Source organism: Sciurus carolinensis, unplaced genomic scaffold (assembly GCF_902686445.1).
Source record: "Sciurus carolinensis unplaced genomic scaffold, mSciCar1.2, whole genome shotgun sequence".
Taxonomy (NCBI): Eukaryota; Metazoa; Chordata; class Mammalia; order Rodentia; family Sciuridae; genus Sciurus; species Sciurus carolinensis.
The window spans coordinates 1,692,139-1,718,376 of NW_025920133.1; the positions used below are offsets into that span (position 1 = coordinate 1,692,139).

General features: G+C 36.6%; 1 non-coding gene and 2 pseudogenes across 1 annotated transcript; 1 reads left to right on the forward strand and 2 right to left on the reverse strand.

Annotated features, from left to right (window-relative positions):
- The window catches only part of LOC124974140 (DNA-directed RNA polymerase II subunit RPB2-like), a 38,174-nt pseudogene extending 29,740 nt beyond the window's left edge, over window positions 1–8,434 (forward strand).
- Window positions 8,435–11,074: 2,640 nt separating this feature from the next.
- On the reverse strand, window positions 11,075–11,414 carry LOC124974150 (renal cancer differentiation gene 1 protein-like; annotated as a pseudogene).
- Window positions 11,415–23,698: 12,284 nt separating this feature from the next.
- LOC124974155 (U6 spliceosomal RNA) lies at window positions 23,699–23,801 on the reverse strand. Its single transcript, XR_007106752.1, has one exon. It is a non-coding gene; the product is annotated as a U6 spliceosomal RNA (small nuclear RNA).
- Window positions 23,802–26,238: the final 2,437 nt, after the last annotated feature.

Here is a 26,238-nt window from a genome sequence, read left to right on the forward strand (position 1 = left end):
TTTTATCACCAGTCATTTGCTGAGTATTTTAACTGAAATGACTTACTCTCATCTCTCCTTTAACATATTCTAAAGGGAACTAATGATCTTTGTTTTTGTTATTGTTTTGGTGCTGGGGTTCTAGCCCAGAACCTTGTGTGTGCTAATGAGCAATATCCCCAAGCCTAGAACTAATGATTTTTAACCTAAAATTCATACACATTCCCTATTTTAGTTTTGTTTGCTTTGTTTTTTTTTTTTTTTTTGAACTGGGCATTGAACTCAGAGACACTTAACCACTGTGTATTTTATTTAGAAACAGGGTCTTACTGAGTTCTTATGGCCTCACTAAGTTGCTGAGGCTGATTTTGAACTTCCAATCCTCCTGTCTTACCTCCCAAGCCACTAGGATTGCAGGCATGTACCACTGTTCCTGGCCCCTATTTTAGTTTTTATTATCACCATCCTCCCTTTTATTCAAATTAAAAATTTTAATAATATTTTTCACTCTCCATTTTCTTTGACCCTTTTTTCAAGAAATGTTAAAAGAGGTTGAATAAAATTTGTCTATAAAATACCTAGTGCTGACATTTTTCTTTTTTTAGATACCTCACGATATCTTGTTTAGTGGCTGGTGTATTGTGATTGGTTCTTAAGAATATTTGAATTGAATTATAATGAGAATGAAGAAATATGCTAGAAAACAAACCAAGTCAAAACTGATTTTTGGATTTAAATATTTTCCTAGTTATTACTTTGATGAAAAAGTCTCAGTCAAACAGTTGGATTCTTTTGATGAGTTTATTCATATATCTCTTCAAAGAATTGTGGAAGATGCTCCACCTATTGACCTACAAGCTAAAACTCAACATGCTAGTGGAGAAGTCAAAGAACCGGTAAGATGGTTATTCTAATAAGTTACATGGATAAAAAATAGCTTGAAATTTCAGCCCTGCCTGCACTTGGCTTAAAGGTTAAAAGTCATTAAGAGTTTTTAGCAGTGTACTTACAGCACCTTTAGTTAACTTCTGATTTATTGTTACTAGAGATGTGTTTTTGTAAGTAAGTCAAAACCCTAATCCTTATGCAGATGGGGGTATTTAATATCTGGGAAGAAGGAACTCAAAGGTGAACAACTAAGAGAAGCAAACCAGAAATAGTTACTTTAGATAATTTTACTTTTTGTCTCTTTTCCCCCCTTCCAGTTCTGGGGATTGAACCCAGGTCCTTGTATATGCTAGGAAGGCACTCGACACCTGAGCTATGTTTCAATCCCTTTTTATTTTATATTGAGTCACTCTTTCTCATTGAAAAGGCTGTCCTCAAACCTGAAAACCATCCTGCCTTAGACTTCCAAGTAGTAAGGATTACAGGCAGTGCCATGATGCCTGGATAAGAAAAAATGTTAGGAGGACTTTTTCTCCTGATTTTTGTTTATTACATGGAATGCATTATCATAACAATATGAGACTGAAAAAAAGAAAATCACAAGCCAAATGTGGGGGTGCCTGTCTGTAATCTTAGCTACTTCAGAGACTGAGCCTGGAGGATCTCCAGTTTTAGCCCAGCCTGTGTAAGAAGGGGAGACTGTTCTCAAAGTACAAATAAAAGACAAAAAGGAAAATCATCAAAACTTATTAGCCCTTTTTATTTTTTCAGTTCTTTAAAGTTTTATTCACATATGTGCATTTTTTAACATTGTTAAAATTATAACTTAAAATTATAACATTCTTAAATGTATGATTTTAGTTTTATACAATGATTGTAAAGTCCAAAATAATGCATTGACTGTTCCCAGTTTTAGAAATGTAGAGAGGCAGCTGTGGGATAATGTTGGACTTTGATTAACAGAGAAAACTGTAAAGCAAAATGAGGTAGAGTTTGATAGTGAGAAAAGTGGTTATTTCTAGCCATTTCAGTCTTATTTCTCCATAGCTTATATTAAGAGGGCTGGTTTGTTTCCATTCTAATTGGACATGCTACACAGAATTTTGCTCTTAACAGCAAAAGTAATTGACTTTTCAGGGACTGTGATGGGAAAAGGAGCATAAGATTTCTTTTTTATCATTTTTTTCTTCATGGTTTATGCATAAATAAAGAGAATACTATAACAGCATATTCAAAGTTCCAGTAGAAGTGATCTGTAGAACTTAGTTATCAGAGCTTAAAAGAAAAGAAGAGCAGAGGAGAAAAAGGCTTAGGCATTTCCACAAGAAAGTATTTGATGTATTTGGTTTAAGAATGGGATGAGAACCACTGTAATCAACCTCTAAATTTTAGTTTATCTTCCCCCCACCTCCCAACCCATAATACTATGTATTTAGCCCAGGGCCTCACCTATGGTAAGGCAAGTCCTCTACCACTGAGCTATATTCCCAGCCCTCTTTATTTCATTTTGAGATAGGGCCTTAATGAGTTGCCCAGGCAGTCTTTGTCTCAGTCACTCAAGTAACTGGGATCACAGGTGTGTGCCACTGCACCCAGCCCAGTTTCTGTTTTTGGTCTTATTGGATGATAAGATGGAGCTGATTGTCAGAGATTTTGGATGATGTGGGGAATTGTTGAAAAATTATCAGAGAATATGCATAAAGCATTATTTAAGAAAGATCACTTTGGAAATGGTATTTACTTGAAAGGGAAAGAGGCTGGAAGTAGTTGAAAATCTTAGAATAGTCTAAGATTGTTTCCTAAACTAGAGTGATGATGGAAATAAGGAATGGAGGGTTCCTTCCCCTTGGTTCAATACTCCTACCAATTCTGTTTTCCCTTTATCTATTCCAGCTTGGGAGCCTTGGATATCAATAATTTTCCCTTAGGAAAGAATCTGCTTAGTTCCATCTTCTATGAGATTTGATGTAGAGAGAAATCCTGTATCTATTTCTCTCTGAAGAGTTATATTCATGGATCTTGTTTAGTTAGGCAGCAGATGTTTGAGAACTTTTTGTTTGTTTGTATTTTGCTGTGGGCTGAGCTATAGCCAGCCAGGATTGGAAGTGCTTAGTACTTTATACAGAATGAGAATGATTAGTATTTCTCTTTTGGTGTGTGTGTGTTCGGTACTGGGAATTTAACCCAAGGGTGCTTTACCACTGAACTGTATTCCAAGCCTTTTAAAATTTTTTGTACAATTTTGAGAGAGAATCTCACTAAGTTGCTTAGGAGTTTGCTAAGTTGCTGAGGCTATCCTTGAACTTGCCATCCTCTTGTCTCAGCCTCCTGAGTCACTGGGGCTATAGGTATGTGCCACTGTGCCTGCCCTTTTATTTTTTATTTTTATTTTTTGGTTGTTTAATGGAAGAGTTAGGTTTATTTTTTCTAATATTCTATTGATTAGATTTGAGAAGTTCTAAATGTCAATTTATTTTTGTTCTCTGGTCATTTTGTACTTTTGACCTTAACCATAGAGAGGGGTATGAAATTGTATAGATCATTAATAAAATTTGTTTTGACTGATATAAACCTGTATGCAGTTTTTATGTACCTATGGCATATTAAGTCATTTTATTTCTGCCTTAAGAAAGCAATTAGGTGTAAAACTATACATATATGTAGTGTGTATGCTGACTTTGAAGAGTCCTCATATCAATAATAGACTAATTTTGCCAGTTTGAAGAACTAATTTTACTTAAAATATTAATGTCATTTATTAGCATCAGAATCAATAAAATGTTTATGGAAAAATTTATTTGCCCTCTTCCTGTTTCTTGTTTAATTTTAGCCAATGTATTTGTTGAAATTTGAGCAAATTTACCTCTCCAAACCTACCCTTTGGGAAAGAGATGGTGCTCCTTCACCAATGATGCCAAATGAGACCAGATTAAGAAATCTCATGTAAGAAATATTTATTTTTTTGTCATCAGCAGTTACTGAAATAGAATTCAGAAAATATATGTTAACCAGGTGAGGATTTATGTTTTAGCAAGTACCCTAAACTGTAACCTACTTCTATTTTCACAGGTATTCTGCTCCACTTTATGTTTACATAACAAAAACAGTCATTAAAGAAGGTAAAGAAAACTTCAGACTCAGCATCAGAAAACTTTTATGGGAAAAATTCCAATTGTGTTGCATTCAACTTGCTGCCTGTTGAATGACTTAACAGATCATGATCTTTTGAGTTAAATGAATGTCCCTTGGATCCTGGTGGCTGTTTTATTATTAATGGATCTGAAGAGGTATAGTAACATTATTTTAAAACATTACAAAATGATAGTTAAAATTTAAATTATTAAATTTGAAATGAAAAAGTAGACTTTCATACAGGGTAACCAGAAAGTGGATTTAAAATTATTTATGGTGTGAACTTAAGCTTTATTTAGATGAATATAACATAAACTAGCATTTCATCATTTGTTAGAGTTATATATTTTTACAAAGCATTTAATGCAAACTGGAGTTTGCAAAGTTAAAGAATTGCTATTTCTCTGCAAACCTTTATGATCAAGTTAAATTAAGGTGCACATTTCACTCTTTGTACTTCAATGACCTTTTGGTTTCATGGCTATAACTTTCTTATTGCCCATATTGGTTGATTGCCCAAGAGAAAATGGCAACAAACACAGTCTATGTGTTTGCCAAAAAGATTCTAAATATGCCTCCACAGGAGAGTGTAGGTCATGTCTGGAGAATTCTTCCTGATCTACCAGTACTATGTGGGTTAGCATGCTGGCAAGAGCAGGGCAGGCATGGTCTGGGATATGATTTTTTTTTTATTCCTTTGTGTCTTGTTTTGCATTCTTAGTCAAAAAAAGCTTCTCTGGAGCATGTAGTTGGTATTATGTGTAGGTATTATTATTATTACCATGTAACAGATTACTTCAACAGCAACATTTATCATCTTGTAGTTTCTGTGGGTCAGGAATCTGGGTGCAGTTTAACTAGGTCCTCTGACTGAGTGTCTCTCATAAGGTGATAGTCAAGGTGTTTGCCTAGGCTGCAGTCATCCCAAGCGTATTCACATGGTTGTTGACAGGATTCAGTTCCTTACTGGCCATTGGACAGTTTCAGGTCTTTACTGGCTGTTGGTTGGAAGCTTCTCTGTTTCTTGCCATGTGGTCCTCTCCATTCAGTAGCTGACACAGAGAGCAAATACAAAGAGTGATAGAGCCAGGCACAGTGACACATGTGTATAATTCCAGCAACCTGGGAGGCTGAGGCAGGGTGATCATAAGTGTGAGGTCAGCCTGAGAAACTTAGCAAGACCTTGTCTCAATAATAATAAAGAGGGGAGGTTGGTGCTAAGGATGTGGTAGAATGCCTACAAAGGCCCACATAATCCCTGGTATGGATAGTAGGGGCTGGCAGAAGAGCTAGAGAGTATAAGCAAGATGGAACCACTCTTTTATAGCTTACTCAGGAATTCTATCATAAGCTTTTATTTTTCTTTGTGGTACTTAGGAATGGACCCAGGAGTGCTCTACTACTAACTACATCCCCAGTCTTTGGAAGAAATTGGAAAAGAAAAGCTTGTATGTAAGAGGCTCTTTGTTAGTTTTGAAGCAGTATTCAAACTAGAAAGTACTTCATTATTTTAGTCAGCTTTTTTGCTGCTGTGACTAGACTGACCAGCACAATTATAGGGGAGGAAAAGGTTGGGGGCTTATGATTTCAGAGGTCTTAGTCTGTAAAATTCTGGATCCATTCCTCGGGGCTTGAAGTGAGGCAGAACTTTATGGCAGAAGAGTAGGACCAAGGGAAACATCCTACATGGTGATCAGAAAGCAGAGAGAGAGACTCCACTCACCAGATACTCAAAGTCACACCCTCAATTCCTACCTCCTCCAGCCATACCCTGCCATTTCAGTTACCACTCAGTTAATCCCTATCTGGATTAATTCACTGATTAGGTTAAGGATATAACCCAATCATTTCTTCTCCAAACCTTGCATTGTCTCACATGTGAACTTTTGGGGGACATCACATCTAAACCATAGCACTCACAGATTGACTCTGATTTAATATTTAGTTTTTATTCTGTATTTACCTTTTTCTATATTTGTCTATTAATGTCCTTGCTCTTTTACTGCTTGTCTATTTTTTTCTTCCCAAGACACCCCAACCCTGAGGGAGGAGGGGATAGAATGGTATCAATTGTATTTGTATTCTTTGGCATCCAAAAGTCATTTTCAAGTGTGGTATTTGTTTAATTTTTAGAGGATCTTGACAGGCAGATGGATGAGAATGGAAGTTTTATATGGTTTAAATGACCAGGTTGTCTGTAAAATTATTAACTTACTTAAGCAGTTTTGAAAAGAAGTTGTAGGAGGTTCCTCAGAGTATGGGGAGATAAGATTTTATGACATATATGAATTTAAATGGTTTGCTTGCTGTCTCCCATTTTTGGGGGGATTTAAAAAATTTTTGTTTGTTTGGTGGTATTGGGGATTGAACTTAGAGGTACTTTACAACTGAGCTATACCCTTCTCCCTTTTTATTTTTTTATTTTGAGACAGAGTTTTGCTAAATTCTGTAGACTGGTTTGGACTTTGCCAAGGCTGACCTCAAACTTATGAACCTCCTGCCTCAGCCATCTGAGTAGCTGGAATTTAAATGGTTTTCTTGGTGCTTTTATATTTCTCTGAGCTCTTGTATATTTGTGTTCTAATGGTATTTTATTTTTCTAGGGTGCAAAAAAAAGTGTGATTGGTCAGTGTATCGTGGAAACTCTACCATATATCAAGCAAGAAGTCCCCATCATTATTGTGTTCAGAGCTTTAGGTTTTGTGTCTGATAGAAATATCCTAGAACATATTACTTATGATTTTGAAGATCCAATGATGATTTAAATGGTAATGTGAAAACAGAATATATTCATAGTGTCAGATAAAAAATTTAGAGGTACTAATTTTTGCTAACCTTAAAACATGGAAGAGCTGGGCCTGGTGGTGCATGCCTATAATCCCAGCAGCTCCAGAGACTGCGGCAAGAGATGGCAAGTTCAAAGCCAGCCTCAGCAACTCAGTGAGACCCTAAGCAACTCAGCAAGATCCTGTCTTTAAATAAAGTATAAAAACATGACTGGGGATGTGGCTCAGTGTTTAAGTGCTCCTGGGTTCAATCCCTGGTACCAAACAAACCCTAAAACACCAGAAATTCGTGTTGAAGAGCAATTTGACTGTCACAAATTTCATGTGTAGTGAAAGTCTTCCCTGTCTAGACCTCTTTACTGACATTCCATACAAAATAGACATGAAAAGTAGAGACAGCCAAAAGTTCAATGGCAGCCTCATGAAGAAAGCAGTAAGAAAAATTATAAAAGTACACTAGACTAGTGTAATTTAGTAAAAGGGAAAATGAGTAGTTGATACCTTTATTTTTTTTTTATTCTGAGGAAAAGAAAAAACTTCTTGTTTTGCAGGAATTTTAAACTTAGAGAACAGTTGCTAGAGTAGTGCCAAGAATTCTGTATTCTTCACTCAGATTTAGTTGTTAACTTGGCTACATTTGCTTTTTTATTCTATCTATACATACACATGACTTTTTTTCTGGACTATTTGAGAGTAAGTTAACAGGTATTATGCCTCTTTACTGCTAATACTTTAGTTTGTTTCCTAAGATCCAATATATTCACTTACATAATCAAGGTATAATTACTAAAATAGAGAAATTTAATGTAGATGTAACACTATGAATATGAAAATCTTACTCATGTATTTGCTAGTCGTATTTGCTAGTTCTTCCCCTCCCTTATGTAGGGGATTGAATTCAGGGGCATTATACTATTGAGCCACAGTCTCACTTGTGTGTGTGTGTGAGTGAATAAGTGAGTGAGTATGTGCAGAGCTGGCAATGAAGCTCAGGGCCTTGAGCATGGAAGGCAAGCATTCTACCACTGAGCCACATCCCCAGTTCCCATATCTTTTTGTGTATCTTGAGACAGCCTAGCAAAGTTGTCTAGGTTGACCTGGAACTTGGAATCTTCCTGCCTCAGCCTCCTGAGTGCCCCACCATACCCAGCTCCAATAATAATTTTAATAGTATTTTTTTTCTTAGTTCAGAATCCAATTCAGGATCATCATTGCATTTTTTGTTGTTGCTGTTTATTTGTTATGGTACCAGGGATTTAACCCAGGAGTGCTTTACCAGTAATCTAGATCCCCAGCCCTTTGAAGTTGTTCTTCTACTTCTAAGGTTTTTATAATTCCTTGATTTTCAAAAAACACATATTTGATTAGGTTTATAGGAATATTTGACATGTTATTAAGTTAAATGAGATCTGACTCATTTTGAGGTGAAAATATGAATTTGAAAATTTCTATATAAATGTTAAACCTTCTCTTAATGAAGATTTTGTCATTCAAGAGCAGAATGTTGCATTAAATTTCATTGGTTTAAGAGGAACAAATCCTGGCATTACTAAAGAGAAAAGAATTAAATATGCAAAAGAAGTCTTACAAAAAGACATGCTTCCTCATGTTGGTGTTAGTGAGTTTTTGAGACCAAAAAAATATATTTCTTGGGATATTTTAAATTTTATTGTTTTAAGTTCTCTACTAAGATATAGTTGAGATAGAGTGTTTTTCTTAAAGATAATATAAAGAATGATGTTTTCTGATAAATATTATTGGGGGAGAAAACAAAAACACATGCTTTCCTTCACTTCTTTTTTTTTTAAGATATATGGTTCATTGGTTACTTTTAGTCACTTTGGGTACAAGAGAACTAGATGACAGAGATCACTATGGAAAAAAAAGATTGGATCTTGCCAGGCCACTACTTGAGTTCTTTTTTAGAGGGTAAGATGTTACAGAAGGACATTGTTGAAATAAGGAGATTGATTATAGATGGTTTCATTACACTTGGAGTTGCTAAACCATCTTGGCACCATATTGTGTACCTCTGAAACTTGCTATGTTCTCTTTGCTACTTGCTCAGATTTAGTTTGTGCTCATATCTGGGAATTATGTTTGTAAGCACAATGTATTTCTTGTTTATGTTTGTTTATTTATATTTTTTAATGCTAGGATTGGACCCTGGGGCATTTTACCACTGAACTGCATTCCCAGTTCTTTTTATGTTTATCTTGCTAGCTGCTGAGACTGGCCTTGAACTTGTGATCCTCTTCCTTCAGCCTCCAAGGAGTAGGGATTATAGGCATGTGATACTTTGCCCAGCAGTGCATATTTTCTTTTTTCCTCTGGTAACCTTGAGAAATGTGTGAGAAAATAATACATTGCCTTGATTTTCTTTCTTCTTCTTTTTTTTTTTTCATTGCACTGCTGAGGATTGAACATGGGGCCTTGTGCATTCAAGGCATGCACTATAACACTGAACTATATTCCCAGCCATGCATTGATTTTCTAAGTGCTGATGCTGAAATTTTTATTAGTCTTGTTTTGCATCTTCTCTTAAAGTATACACACATAAGCTAGAGGAAAATGTATGAAAATGTTAGCAGTGATCATTTCTTTGAGCATTGTGATTTTACATTTCTTTTTTCTTTTGGTACTGAGAATTTAAGACAGGGGACTTTTACCACTGAGCTATATCCCCAACCCTTTTAATTCTTTGAGACAGTCTCACTAAGTTGCCCAGAACCTTGCTAAATTGGCTAAGGCTGGCCTCAAACTTGTGATTCTCCTGTCTTAGCCTCCAAATTTGTTGGGATTATAGGCATGCACCACCACACCTGGCTTTTCATTTTTCCCCTACATTTATTTATTTATTCATTATTATTATTATTTATTGCTTTTAATAAGTTTATTTTTATATATTTTAAAACTGCAACTTTCAGAAATTTAAAAGAAAAATATTTTTATGATACTGAATTGAGCATCTCTTTGGTATAAAAATAACACAATATGTGTGATCTTGAACTAAAAAAAAGAAGAAGATCTATGACCTAATATGCTGAACAAAACTATTCTTTGCCCATTCATATGTCCCCTTGCATTGCCCCCACTCTGGAACTTAGGAATATACTTCTGGACACATCTCCATATCTACAAAGAATTAAGATGTCACACCAAATATGTTTAAAAAATTATAATATAGTAGAGCATCAAAGTTGGCTTAATAGTTGACACATGACACAAACCACCAAAAAGCAATATAAGGTACAGGACAAATAAAATAGAACACTGTCACTGAGATCAATAATATGTCATTTAAATTTGATACACTGGAAACAAATCAATTTCTTTAGAATTATTAGGTTAATAACTTGCAACTTAGTACTGAGTCACAAATTTGATAAGGTTTTTTTTTTTTTCTTTTGCAGTGTTGGGGACAGAACCAAGGGCCTTGTGCATGCAAGGCAAGCACTCTACCAACTGAGCTATCTCCCCAGCCCCTGATAAGGTATTTTAAAGCAAGCAGTCAAACATACAAAAATGTAAAATACAAGAAATATTATCAATGAGAGCAATTAACCATAGAAATAAATAGGGAAAAGCATGCATTCTCTCTTGACATGCTTTCATTTTCTGACATGCTTTTTTAAAAAGCATCTTCATAGGTTAAAAAAATTACATTTTTTAAAAACTATTAACAAGGTTCAAATCCCAATTAAAAAGAGAATGTTTACCTTCAAGTCAATGAGGTTCAGATTCATACATTTTTAGAGAAATAATTACAGTCTTCATGCTAAAAATATGAAGGAAAATAGCTTTTGATTATGTTTGTCAAGTCTTTTTTTCAACAAGGATTTAGCAAGTGTTGTGTGACACTGTTTCAGGTGTTAAGGATATAAAAGCAAGACTCAATCATAGGTTTTGGAGAATTTACCCCAATGGAATTGGATCTAGCATAGGCAACCTTAGTTAACTCCTTTGGACCATAAAATGAAGCTCAACTTCAAAGTCTACCATTCTTCCATCTTGATCTGTGTAGTATGCTACTAGTAGCACTATTAACATTATTTATCTACTGATGGAATTAACTTCCATAAATGATTCTACAGAAGTTTAGAGGGCAGAAAGTATTTAAGAATAAATGAATACTGGTCTGCATCAAAATATCAGTATTCTTCTTTCATAAAATCTAGAAAAAATTCATTCTGAGTATTCAGAACTGCTGAAGAGATCATCCTATTTTGCAATACACATGAAAAAAATTTATGTTAAGAAGAATGTTACACTGTTTAAATCAGGCCAAATCAGTTGTTAGGTTTTAAAGAATCTTAGCCTTCTTTCAAGAGGTCCTGCCAAGTTTTTAAGGAAATGTGCATTTTCTGTACATTTGAGGGCATGTTCTTCCACTTGAGCTGATCCTGCAGATGTGGCTTCAAAATGTTTGGTTAGAGAAAATGCTGCATCTCCAATCTACAGCTCCACTTCCCCCAGGGGATCCACAGTTCGGTCACTGCTCCTGCTTGAAATTGGCCAGCCCAAACTCACTGGGACACTGGGGGAGGATGCTGATGAAACTTCTGAAGAAGGAGAGGAGGGAGGCAGTGGGGGAGGCAAAGAAACATGAAACTCCTCACAGTCAGCCATGGGGAAGGGCTGGTACCGCAGAGCTGGACCTAAACAGCAGAACTGACACCGTTCCCCCACGTTTAAAAAAATATTTTTTGTTGTGGATGAACACAATAACTTATTTATTTTCTTATGTGATGCGGAGCATACAACCCAATGCCTCACATGGGCTAGGCAAGCACTCCACCACTGAGCGACAACCTCCCTATATTTTTTTGTTGGTGCATTACAGTTGTACATAATGATATTTGTTGTTACATATTCCTTTATGAACACAATTTAACAATGTAACTTGGCCTTAAATTTCATTCTTGATGTTTCTATATTTCCCATATATTCTATAGTGAACTTTCAGAAAAGTTATTTTTAACAGCAAAACATGTAGGCATTACAAAAAGATTATTAACAATAGTATTTTGCACAGGTTTTGTCAGTTTGTTATAAATTAGTATTTTTCAGCCTTTTTTGTTATTGTCCTACTGAGACTCTTTTGACACATTTTCTTAATTGCCACATAGGTGTATATATTATATGTGTGTGGGTGTTTTTGTTTTGATTTGGTTTAGATTTGTGCCCTGCCACAGCCATTTTCACCCCCTTGTGGGCAATATTGTCCTTATTAAGAATGAATTTTGTAGATATTAACATGTTCAAAGCAATACCATTTTGTCAGTATGTTTAAGAATTTGCTGAAAGAAGAGGGAATCTATACACAGAAGTTTATTGATCAAGAAAAGTACTTTAACTTGGAGTTGGCAATTAAAACAAGAATAATATCTAATGGCTTAAAATAGTCTTCAGCTACCCAAAACTGGGGTAACCAAAAGAAAGCTCATCAAGCCAGAGCTGGAGTATCTCAGGTGAGGGTGTCAACTATAACTATAGGATTCATAGAAAAAATGTTATAGGACTAGTAGTTTCTTTAATTTATTTACTGTAAGTTGTTTTGATTTTTATTTTGTTCTCAATATGAAATCACTAAAGGTTTTAAATTATGAAACTGATATTTTTCTTTAGCTATTAGCATAACAAAGAGGAACCAAGTTTTTGACTTACGGTTTAGAAACTCAAGATAGTTAATAAGAGTAGCTACATAGAAGGTGAGACAGTATGTGTTAGCAAAGCTTTGTATATTTAAAAAATTTCAAAAAAGAAAAATATTAAAAATTCCATATTAGAAACTGATCCAGAGAAAAAATAGGTATCCCTTTCATTTGTTGAAAATCCATGGTACTTCAGAGTTTTTAATGTAGGGAATGCAGCCGCTAATCTCAACTGGAATATTAATAAAAAGCTTTTAAAAGGCTCATTAGGCATTTTTTAAAATACATTTTTATATTTGCTTTACTTTTTTCATTCTTGTTAATTGGAGATTGCTCCAGGGTGTCGAACTATATTTCAGGCCCTTTTGTTTTTTATTTTGAGATAGGGCCTTGCTAAGTTGCAGAGGCTGGTCTTGAACTTGAGGTCCCCTGACTCAGCCTCCCAAGTCCCTGGGATTACAGGAATGTGGCACTACACCCAGTGCCCTTTTTTATTTTAATATGATACAGCGTCTTGCTAAATTGCCAAGACTGGCCTCAAACTTGAGAACCTCCTGTCTCAGCCTCCCAAGTTGCCACAATTACAGGCCTGCACCACCATGTCATACATATTTCCTTTTGCTGAGAGATTTTTAAAGCTATAATGTACTTATCTAGCTTTATGGGCTTATGGGGTATATACTCCCTTTTGGGGTATATTAGCATTACCTGATTGATTTGGCATTCAGATAGCAAATTCAAATTCCTAAATTCTAGATGCTCTATGAAATTCTAGAATACTGCAACATAGCAAATTTAAATTTCAAGTTCCTTCTAATTCATTAAAAATTTCAGTGGTATAGTTGATGTTTTGGATGCTGGGTTCACAACTTGAATAAGTCTCTGTACCAACCCTCAAGGAGTTCATCAGCATCTAGCAGAGTAGCATTCATTTATATAAAGCTCCTATACCCTGAGCTTTGATATGATAAATGATGCCACACTGCAAAGTCAGTTCAGTGAATTATTATTGGGATGTGTCAGGTGCTCTCCTACACTGTAGAGCTGGAAAGATGAATAAAACAAGAACCCTGATCTTTGGTAGTTTACTACCTACACTTGTAGATGGATGTGAGCAGGTAATTACAACATGGTACAGTATCATAATAAGAGACCCCCACACCTGCTGTGTTGGAATGCTGGAGAAAGGTTTTATCACAGCTTTAGAGGGTGAAAAGAAGTCTTTAGGTGGTAACATCTGAACTGAATCTTGAAGCATAACTGGGAAGCAGCACAAGGTGGATAGGAAGGTAGATCCAGCAGCTCACAGAAAACCTTTAGAAAATTTCTTAACATCTCGAATACATTTCTTTAATGAGCTAGCTTTTTAAAAGATACCTGGTTTAAACAACAACAACAACAACAAAAAGCCCAACTGTATAAAAAGATATGCAGTCCTCAGCACCACAAATAAAACCTGGATTTTTCTGGCCCCTTCTGTATTAATTCCATTACAGTATTGTAATGTTTTAAAAATAAATTTAAGTGCATGAAGAATATCCAATCTCATGAAGATACCTGGTTAGAAAGGGGAGCGATATTTTGATTTTTTCAAGTAATTGCATTTATATTTTGATGTGACATCAATACTACAAATTGTAGTAACTTAAAGGTTAGTCATGACATAGAATCTAAACACCACTGATTTGTTGTGTGCTTCGAATTCATCTTTTACAAATATAGTTTTTTTTTCTCAAATGCATACTTTCAAAGCATCATAATTGGTCATTTGGAAAATAATGATTCACTGAAGTATCCAGAATTTCACATGTTGACACATTTCATTACACATATGTGTGTGTTAAAATATTTTATTTGTTAATATCACTACTGATGTCATTTAGAAAAGCATTAATGGAGAAGTCTCAAGCCCTTTGTTGTGGGTGGTTTTCTAAAATTTTGATTTTTTTTTTTGCTTAGGTCAAAAATTTTTAAATTTTTTGTTTGTAGATATATACGATACCTTTATTTTGTTTGTTTTTATGTGGTGCTGAGGATTGAACTCCAGTGACTCACACATGCCAGGCAAGCACTTTACCACTGAACAAAAACACCAGCCCTGTTAGGTCAATTTTTAATCATGATTTTCAGCAGATACTTAAAACTGTTATTCTTTTTTTTTCATGCAAGAGATTTTATTAAGTGGATGGGCAGAGTGTCTGCCCACTGGGTGAAAGAGAGAGAGAGAGAAAATGAGAGAGTGAGAGTGAGAGTAAGAGTGAGTGAGAATGAGTGAGAGAGTGAGAATGAGGAAAGTGAGAATGAGGAGAGAGTTAAAACTTTTATTCTTGAAGTAAAAAGTTCACTTTGTTAATTTTCTTCAATTTCTTTGCTAGATATCTAAGTTTGAATTAACATTGTTGTGAATGTTATTAATAACATTGTTGGTGTCAGCTGGCTTTCAGGTAGAAAAGATGTTCTGTTCTTATGAGGAAAATGACTTGTTCAGAATTGTGCAAGTTCTTTTCCATAGGACAGCCATCTTCATGATATAGTGGATATGTTTTTTGAGGACTTTCTTTTTGTTTGAAAAATTAAAAAAAATGAGGATTCCATGGTCAGGGTTTGATAATCATTTTTACTGTTTCATTAAGGACATTCTTAGGCTGTAAATGTAGTTCAGTTGGTAGAGTGCTTGCCTAGCATGCATGATGCCCTTGTTTGAATCCTCAGCACCCCCCCACACACACACACACATACCCACACAAAGACATTCTTAAGTAAAACTGACCTTTACTTGAATGCAAATAGAACTGCTGGTAAAAATTTGATTCCACTGCCTTGATTTATGCTATGGTGTCACTAGTTTTATTCACTTTTGTATTATCAGTACAAATGTTAACAGTGAAATAGGCAAATAATATATTGTATTAGTATAAAAATATTTTTGACTCTTGGGAGGTCTACAGAGCACACTTTGAGAGACTGTATTCTAAAAGATTAGTACATTTTAAGAAGACCTTAACCTTCTTAGTATTACTAAATATGAGATCAGATTTGCAATTATTACATAATTCTTTAAGCAGTTTTTTTTTTAAGCACAACTTTTCATTTCTCTGGTTATACACAATGCAGTCACACTATTCATGCAATCATACATGTACTTAGGATAATAATGTCTGTCTCATTCCACCATCTTTTCTATCCCCATACCTCCTTCCTCCCCTCACACCCCTCTGCCCAATCTGAAGTTCTCTCACTCTCATTATAGATCACTATCCACATATCACAAGAAAACATTTGGCTTTTGCTGTTTTTGGATTGGTTTATTTTGCTTAGGATGATATTCCCTGGCTCCATCCATTTACCTGCAAATGTCATAATTTCATCCTTCTTTAAGACTGAGTAATATTCCATTGTGGTAAATATATGCCACAGTTTCTTTATCATTCATCATCTATTGAAGAGCTATTGTGAATTGCTATCAATTATGTTACTGTGTCCCTGCAATATGCTGATTTTAGGTCCTTTGGGTATAGACCATGGAGTGGGACAACTGGGTCAAATGGTGGATCCATTCCAGGTTTTGTAAGGAATCTCCATAGTGCTTTCCAGTGTAGTGGCACCAATTTGCAGGCCTACCAGCAATGTATGAGTGTTCCTTTTTTCCCACATCCTTGACAACACTTATTGTTGCTAGTATTCTTGAAAACTGCCATTCTGACTGGAGTGATATGAAGTCTTAGAGCAAGTTTGATTTGCATTTCTCTAATTGCAAGAGATAAAGAACATTTTTTCATGTTTGTTGATTGATTACATTTCTCTGTGAAGTGTCTGTTCAATTCCTTAGCCCATTTATTGATTGGGTTATTTGACTTTTTTTTGGTTTTAAGTTTTGTGAGTTCTTTATATATCCTGGAGATTCTGCTCTATCTGATGTGTGTGTGGTAAAGATTTTCTCCCATTTGGTAGACTTGTTCTTCATGTTACTGAGAAGAAGCTTTTTAGTTTGAATCCACTCCATTTATAGATCCTTGATTTTACTTCTTGTGCTTTAAGAGTCTTGTTAAGGAAGTCAGATCCTAAGCCAAAACAAGGAAGATTTGGGCCTACTTTTCTTCTATTAGATGCAGGGTCTCTGGTCTAATTCCTAGGTCCTTGATCCACTTTGAGTTGAGTTTTGTGCTGAGAGAGAGGTTTAATTTCATTTTGCTGCACAAGGATTTCCAATTTTCCAAGCACTATTTGTTGAAGAGGCTATCTTTCCTTCAATGTATGCTTTTGGTGCCTTTGTCTAGTATGAGATAACTGTATTTATGTGGGTTTGTCTCTGTGTCTTCTATTTTTGTACCATTGGTCTACCTGTCCATTTTGGTGTCACTGTCATGACATTTTTGTTACTATACCTCCATAGTGCAGTTTAAGGTCTGGTACTGTGATGCCTCCTGCTTCACTCTTCTTGCTAAAGATTACTTTGACTACTCTGGGTCTCTTATTTTTCCAAAAGAATTTCATGATTGCTTTTTCTATTTCTATGAGGAATGCCATTGGAAGTCTTTTGTTTTTAATCAGGATGCAAATAAGGTCTTGTTTTGCAATTGATATGTTTCTTAAGTCCTTTTAAAAAGTAATCTAGAGATTGACCTCCATCCTTTTCTTCTTGTAGATAGTTGAAGAGATAGGACTATTTATTTTGGAAGGTTTCAAATAATCTGGGTTTTTCTGATTACATCTCACAGCTATGTTGTTCTATAAAGAGCTAATTTGGTCAAAAGGTTTGGTGATACTTAGGGTTTGAGGTTTTTTGTTTTTTTTTTTTCCTAATGTATCAGACATTGAACTCAGTGTGCAGTAGCACTGAGCTACACCCCTAGCTCTTTTTATTTTGAGACAGGGTCTCACTAAATTGCTGAGGCTGGCCTTGAACTTGCAATCTCCTCTCTCAGGGTATCAAATTTCTGGAATTACAGGCATGTACCACCATGCCTGGCCTCAGGCTTTACATTTTGACACTAATATCTCTTAGGTGGTATTATGTACTTACAGTGTCTGGTCACCTTTTTATGATTTTAGTAACTACTAATGATCATTGCCTTAATTCCTTGATGAAAAAGGGCTTGCAAACTCATGAGATTCTAATTCTTATTATTCCTTTTACATTAGCTGAAATACTTCTCAAACTTTGCTTCTTGTTTCTTTAAGTAGGCACCTGGGATGTAGTTCCTATGTTAAAGGCAGGATAAATGCTTGATTCTTTTCCTTTATTTGTCAGTTTTCAAAATAATGAGTTTGTTGTTCAGTATTCTTCAAAACTGAATAATGACTTTTCTTTTTGAGAAACACATAGGGGACTCCTGTTCCAGAGACTCATCAGTGGGAACTTTTTTTCTTCTTTGAAATTCTGTAAACCCATTTGTTTTGTTTTATGTATTTTATGTTAAGAAATTGTTATCATTCTCTGGCACAATGTATTTCATTTCTGGGTTGGGGAAACCTATAATCATTCACCTGTTTTTCTATTGCATTTGCCAACATTACATTTATCATTTCAGGTATTCCTTCCTGGGAGACTCATTCATTGAGAAGTTGCTTTGCTTAGATTTGCTTTTGTAATTCACTTTCGAATGTAGAGTTGAATTCTAGAATGTTAAATGATAACACAATGAGCCTATACATCATGTATTTTATGCTGTACTTGAGATATAATGTATTTATTTAATTTGGGTACCTTCTAATGAACATCAAATGGTTGTTAAGCTTCTCTCTTTCCTACCAGCAGAGAAAATCCTAGGTGTTTTAGTCAGCTGTTTTTGCTGCTCTAAATAGAAATCTGACCAGAACAATTATAGAGGAGGAAAAGTTTATTTGAGTACTCACAGTTTCAAAGGTCTTATTCCTTAGAAGGCCATCTCCATTCCTTGGAGACTCAACGTGAGGCAGTACATCATGGAAGAAGAGTGTAGCAGAGGGGGAAGCAGCTTACTTGGTGAGCAGGTAGCAGAGAGAATCCTCTTTCCAGATACAAATATATACCCAAAAGCCATACCCCCAATTCCCACCTCCTCCAGCCACACCCCACCACTTCATTTACCAGTTCAATAACTGCTATTAGGGGATTAATTCACTGATTGGGTTAAGATTCTTACAATCTAATTTGCTGCTTGCCACCAACCAGTGGGACAAACAACATGTACTCTTCAGAAGTTCATGAGCAGCTTCAGCTTTATTTGGATAACACCCTCAATATATAAGCAGTCTCATGCATAAGCAATTGTAATCAGATATGTCCATCCAATCCTATTAAAGGTCAAGTGATCACGAGCTCAAGCATACATGTAAGATATATCTGTCCACGCTCTAGGCAGCTGAACTAATTATCATACAGCCAATGGTAAACGTTTCCTGTTTTTTTCAAGGCGCATTCAGCACGCCCTTTGGCTCTCTGCCAGTCGCCATCTTGGATGCATGTGGCGTAACCCTGGGCCCCGGGTCTTGCCCGCCACACCAATTGTTTCTCCTCTGAACCTTCTTGTATTGTCTCACACATGAACTTTTTGGGGACACCACATATAGCCATATCACTAGGGTATATAAATTAAGGCTGGAGTCTCTTTCTTAACTAATATTATCCTTAACCTTTGCTGTTAGTCAAGGTGGTGTTTATACTAAAAAAAATAAGTACAAAATAATCTGATGTTTTCCCCTTAATAGTGATGATGGTCTGCATTTTGGAGAAATGGAACAAGATTGTCAAATTGCCCATGGAGAAGTCCAGTTTGTAAGAGAAAGTTTTAGGCATGAGATCCATATCAGGTACATGTTTGCAATCTTTGTGGAATAATGGTGATTACTAACACCAGGACCCATACATGTGAATGCAGGGGTTGTCACAATAAAACCCAGGTGTGTATAGACTTGATCATTTTAAGATATAATCATGTTGGGCTATTGATTCTAGTAGACTGAGTATGGTGGAACAGGTTGACCTTTTCCTAATTTTGGTAACATAACCTCTGTGAGATGCCTAGTTTTACACAAGGAAAAAGACTGATTTTCCAAATCAGTGGAAGTTTGAAAATTTATCCAGGCTGTTTATGGTTTTGAAATAATAAGTACTTCCTTGCACAGGAATTTTAAACCATTGCAGAGCTTGGTTAGGGGAAAGAAGTACCCTGAAGCATGGTGGCAGGATAGGTGAACACTTCAGTGCTGCTTGTTCACATGCCATCTATAGTATCAAATCCTTACCTTTTTCTGAGGCTAGAGAAGTGGGGTCACTGCATACAGTCTGGCTAATTACTACTTATTTTTTCTTTTCAGATTTCTTTGGTGTGAATGCCTTATGCATGCAAGCTGTTGTTCCAGGAACTTATATCTATGAGCATTGCACCTCAAATGATGAGTGTTTAGATCTTTAAAGGATTCTCAACCAGATTCTTGTAAATGCCCATGTCTTGCTGGGCAGAGTGGTACAGGTCCACAATCCCAGCAATGTGGGAAGCTGAGACAGGAGAATGGCTAGCTCAAGGTCAGCCTCAACAGTTCAGCAAGACTATACCTATAAATAAATAAATGAATAAAAAAACTGGGGATATAGCTCAATGTTGGAGCACCCCTGGGTTTTATCCATAGTACCAGGAAAAATAACAAAAACCCTGTCTTATTTCTATGATAAGGTTTTAAAAGAATGACAATGTATTGAGTTGTGATAGAAAACATTTTATTTGTTTTGTTTAATGATATGCATGCTTTTCTTCTGAAAATAGACAATAAAGTCTTCTAGATAGCCTTGATGTGTTTTCTTTAATTGATATTTTTTCTGTGTTAAAACAAGTGAATATAACTAAAGCATTAGTGGATTGGATTACAGAAACTTGTTAGTAGGCAAGAACAGGGTTGTAGTTATCTGTGACTACTTTTAGCTATTGTTGAGTAATATTTTTTTAGGTTTATAGTTTAGCCCCTTCACCTGTTAAAAAGATAACAATTAGTTACATATATGGATGTGGTTGGCTTTCTGATTAGCAATTAGTTCAGTGTTACAGATTAATAAAGATGCTAAAATGCAGGAATAAAGCGTAGGGCATGGTGATGTGCACTTGCACTTAGTTCCAGCTACTTTGGAGGCTACAACAGGAGGGTCTTTGGAACCCTGGTGTTCAAGGTCAGCCTGGGCAACATAGCAAGAGCCCATCTCTTTAAAAAAGCAAAACAAAAACATTGGGATAAGGAATAAATGGGTAATAGTATAAATGAAATGCTGAAGTCCTATGAGGAATTTTAGCTATGCAATGTTAGATATGGAAGGTAGTTCTGCTGTATTGGTCTATGTACAAAAGAGGACATTAAGGGCTGGGGAGATAGCTTGTCTTGTAAGGCCCTGGGTTCAATCCCCAGCACGGCAAAAAAAAAAAAAAAAGAGGACCTTATTATAGGCCTGGAAGAGGACATCTCACAAACACCAAGATGAGACCCAGCAAGACTAAGAAATTTTCTTTCATGGTCCAGCTCTCATTCAAAAATGCCACATAGGTAGAAAGACTTATGGGAAATAACCATTCCAGTCAAGTTTGAGTTTTGACTCTACATAAAACATAAGTTGAAAGCCTCTAAGTCATAATATTGGCCTTTGTCAGCCATCCAAATACTCTTTTGGAACCATGTAATCTACATTTTAATGGCATACTTAATTTCCTTGGGGATACCTGACTTTACTGAATTTTTATTAATAGTTGTGTTTGATGCTTTGATTCTTGGTTCTGTTTATTAAGCAAAAGCACTAGTCATTCTTTTGAGTGGCTGTGAGAACGATTACCTACATTTTTTCACTGGTATTTCATGTAAAGCATCAACCACTGAAATTTTTTCTGAATCAGAAGCTTGTCCATGGGAATCAGATGCATGGCACTCATATTCTCCATCATTTTCCTTACTTAGGAGAGATACCTGTGTAGGAAAGAAGCATCTTTATTTCCTCTGGTAGTCTTTTTTTTTTCCCTAGTACTTTCCATGACATTGAAATTTTCTAAGATGACCAAAGGATTTGTAGCAAAGACACTGCTAGAAGTAGTGCAAATCCTGTACTGGGAGACTTACTGTCTATTGAGAGGATTCATACTCTGAGGAAATGTCATGGGCAACTTTTTTTTAATTTAATTTTTTTAAATGGACTCAATATCTTTTTTTATTTACTTATTTTATGTGGTGCTGAGGATCAAAAACCAGTGTCTGACAATATGCTAGGCAAGTGCTCTACCACTGAACTACAACCTCAGCCCTTTTGGTCAACTTTTGAAATATTGTTGAAGCTAAAAACTGGATAGACAGTTTGAGGGAAACCTTGATAGGTGATATTTTCTGAGTAATATCTAATTATCAAAGGTCAAATAAAATATTTATTAATCATTACTCAAAATAAGGCTTGCATCATTTAGTTTACCATGAGAATTTTGCTTTGAATGCTAGGAAAAAATCGAGTTCTCATTAATTCATTGGTTGTTTCTAAAACATCCAACTTCAACACTTCCTTTATTTCCCTTTGAATGGGACCAGTGACTTTTTGGTCAGGCTGTTCCAAGAGATGCGAAAGAGGAAGTACTTTCAGGCTGGCAGGACACTGAGTACCTTTGCCAGGTCTGTGTGTATCTAATCCTAAGAACAAAATTCTTGCCAGTTCTTAGTACTCACCAGCACTCAGTCAGTTACTTCATGCTTTTCTGGGCCACCCTGGGTCTCAATGGCAAGGTTTTCCTGGTAATCAGGCAAAAGTTCTGTCCTTTGAATTCCATACTGACCCCTTTGTACCTGCAAAAACACAAGGAAAGTCAGTTCTCTGCATCAAAACATCAACTTGGAAATGGCTACATTGCCAGAATTGCACATGGTGGTCATCAGACATTCTCACTGGGTTAAAACCAGGACTTTACCTACATTTTCTATTTCCCCAAATATTTACAAAACAGAGGTCCTCATATATTTCCTCTCTTCCCAATATTTACAAAACAGAGGTCCTCTATTTCCCTCTAAGCAGCATGTTTTAACCAAAACTAATGTACATCTCTACAAGCTTGGGGAATTCATGAGGACAGCCTTTTCTGCTACTGGCTACTGTCACTCACCCAGACCCTTAGAAATTCTCCTCAGTGCTAGGCCTTTCTTGCCCAATAGGCCATGTAAGATTGACAAACTCTCACCCATTGCTAGTTTGATTCTTGGGGACCTTGGGGCTCTTCCTATAACAGCCTAATGAATGGATAAATAGTATCTCGAGTCCAAAGTAATTCTATTTCTTTTTTCTGAGGGCTAAGTATTCATCAAATGATTTACAGAAGACCTGAGGTCAAAAAGACCTGTCAAATACATGCTGCTATCCTTGTTCTCTTATGACAAAACTTGCTGCCTATTTCTGTGCACGTCATGAGGAGATTCAGAAGATGGGTTAAGAGGAAATCCAGTTGGTTTAAGGTCAATAAAGAATACCATCCTACTTTCCCCTTCATCTTAAATTTCACTATATACACTTTGGAAAACAGAAGAAATTGTAGTCCCTCTATGTGTACTCCTTAGCAACTCAGAGCACAAAAATTTTAAGTTTTAAAAAAAGATACTGGAAGTGATGTTTGTTTATTCTATCCTAGGCCTCTTTTAAGAACCAAGTGAGTGTTTGTTGTTAGTATCTTTGTAATTAGGAAGGATTTAAAATTTCAGAGAGGTAGTTTCCTTTTCATTTTCTTCTATGCCAAAGCCATTGTTAATTTTTTTAAATGGAATTTTCTCACATTGCTACCATTAGAGAAAACCAGGTAATTCAATAGCTTTCTCATATGAATGCTTATGAAGACAGAATTGATAATTGGTATGTTTTTCCTTTAGTTCTCCAAATAGCTGGCAAAAATGGTTTATGTTAGCAGGTTTTGAATTACTTACTGAAAAATGGTGTTGGGGTTGAGGGTAGAGCTCAGTGGTAGAGTGCTTTCTTAGCAGGTGCAAGGACTGAGGTGTGGCCCCCAGCACATGCAACACAATACACATGCGCGCACACACACACACACACACACACACACACACACACACTCACAGAGACAAATAATGGATCTTAATAATTTGGGATAAGTAGTAATTTGATTAAGTGGTTAAAGTAATACCTCTGACTTTTATTTATGAAATCCCAGAATTGTATAAATTTTTGGTGGTGGATTTGCTTTTGAGAAATATCTTTATTTTAATGCTTTGGGAAAGTGAAGATAAAAAGCATGCATTTTCATCTTTTTATTAACTGCTTAAAATATGGAATGCTTCATGAATTTGTGTGTCATCCTTGCACAGGGCCATGCTAATATTTATAGCATTCCAATTTTAGTATATGTGCTGCCAAAGCAAGCACTCGTATAAAGGTTTTGTGTATGACCAAAACAAAAACACTATAGCACAGATGTACTGGATCTTAGCAACTGAGTAGTTGATTCCTGACATTGCAACCTGGTGAGCATTGTCTTCTTCAAGAACTTGCTGGTGATATACACCCATAAGCATACTCATGAGAACAATCTAACCTATCAGTTCCTGAGAGTTGACTTATCTCCAAGAACACCTCCTCTTAAGAAACGCAGGTGACTGGGGTAGCACTGCTAACTTTTACCACAGTGATATGCTGAAAGTCTGATTGGAAAAGGCTTGCGTGTCTAACTGGTACTTTTTCAACTGTGCTTATTCAGTTGATGAAAAGAGGAGAAAAAGTTGAGACCAGGGAGGGTTGGCATATTCAGAAGAGCTTTTTAATTTTTTATTTCTTTCTCCCTGAGCTGCATGGGATTCAAACCACAGTCCTTGAGCATGCTAGGCAAGTGCTCTACAAAATGGCCTATTTCTTCAGCACCAGAGGAACCCCTTTTAGGTACCCTCTAGATCCTCTGTGGGTCTGAGTCTCTGAAATTCTATGCAGAAAAAATGGACAAACTAATGATTTTCTAACACATTCTTCATTTTCCTTTTAACAACAATCCTGCAAGGAACATTTTGTGCATGTCATGACCCACAATCTAGGGGTGTATCATGAGGCAAAACCTTTATCCCTGTCTATTGAAGGAGGAAAAGAGTTGTAGCTGATCACTGAGCAGAAAATGATGTCAGTAAGCATGGAGGCCAGGGGTCAGGAGAAGAGGCAGCATGTGTGGTAATTAGATTATGCTCAGGTTGTTAGTATGAAGGTCATCAAATCTGTAGATAAAAGCAGACTCATTATCTATACCAATTTGCACTTCTTACCTTGTCTTCTTCAGCTATTCATCCAATGGAAAGAGGAAGGACTGGGGGCTATTAATCCCCTTCTGCTCTTGGGTCACTTGCCATGCCCTCAGCTGGAGTAGTCAGGGACTAAAACTGACTTAAATGATTCTCAGCTTTCTTGCTCATCAGTACTTGGTAGCATGGAATGAGAAAAGTACCATTCTCTTGAGTTTACTCTTGACACATTAGATTAAGGCACTCAAGTTTGGGTTATCTGAAATCTATATGATCTCTGAAATCACTATGCCTTACAAATTTGTCTGAAAATGTAAAGTTTTTAGGTGTGCAATGTCCCCGACCCGTGGGACATCAACGCAGGACAACAAACCTAAGAGAGAAGGAATGAAGGGACAAGAGACACAGGGAGTGACAGCAAGACAGGAATTCTGATCAAGCTGCAAATTTTTATTGTTCTCAAGGGTATTTATGCTGAGGGAATGAGGGGTATGATGAGACACAGGCTGGTTGGCTGTGTTTTTCTTTTGGGATCCTGATAAGGTGCAAGTTCACACTGGTGGGCTATAGGCAGAACTATCAGTCGGGAGTGGGGAGGAGGCGCACTCCAGGAATCCATCAGTCTTCAGCTGCAGGGTGCCTGAGTCAGCTTCAGGGTGTTTGTGCAGGGGAGGCAACCTCAAAATGCTCCCTGGACTGCTGCTGATCATAAAGGTCAGAACGTCCTCAGAATGAGAACTTCTTTTTGGTCCCTGACATTTCCCCCTTTCTTATATAAAATTATTGACCATATTCTGACAGCCATATTTTAAAGGGGCGATAGAGGCTATGTGGCGAGGTGGGGGCGTGGCCTGCCCGAACAGGTACAGTGCTGGAGTGACAATCCTCGGGAACTGCGCCTGTCTTAGGTTGTCTGTGACAGAGCAACATCCTTACCCGTCATTGGATAATGAGGCTCTAGCCCTCATTTCCTGTCTTAGGTTGGTATGAGCTCTCACGAATCTTACCCGTCATTGGCTGTCCAGTTCAGCTCACACGGGTGATGGTCTTTTAAGATCACCATCACCATCCATCATCTCCAGTCGATGGTAATAAACCTGAATAGGTTTCGCCAGTATAGCCTCAATATGAGCTCTAAGAAAAGCCATGCTCTTATTGAATATCAAAGGACCTATAGATATGATAAGCAGCAAGCAAAGGAGGGGACCTTAGCAGGGTCCTCAAGTCCTGCATGGCTGTGGGAGAGCAGTGAACAGGCAGCCATTATCCAGAGAAGCAATGGTGTGCAGTCACAGGGTTTGCCATTCAGGGGATTTTTCACATAGATTGTCGGCTGCATCTGTAAGAGAGGAAGATTCATCCTCAGGGGGAAGGTTTCCATCCCTGGGTTGTGGTAAGTCATTGACCTGTTTGACCAGGCATTCTGGTAACCATCTTGGGGCTGCTTGTTCTTGATCTAAAATGCAAGCTGAGCCTCGTCCCCAAATGAGGATGGGATCTGGGCCTTTCCATTTATTTGTTAAAGGATCGCGCCACATAACAGATGGGCAAGCAGAATTAGAAGAGGGATGCCAATGTCT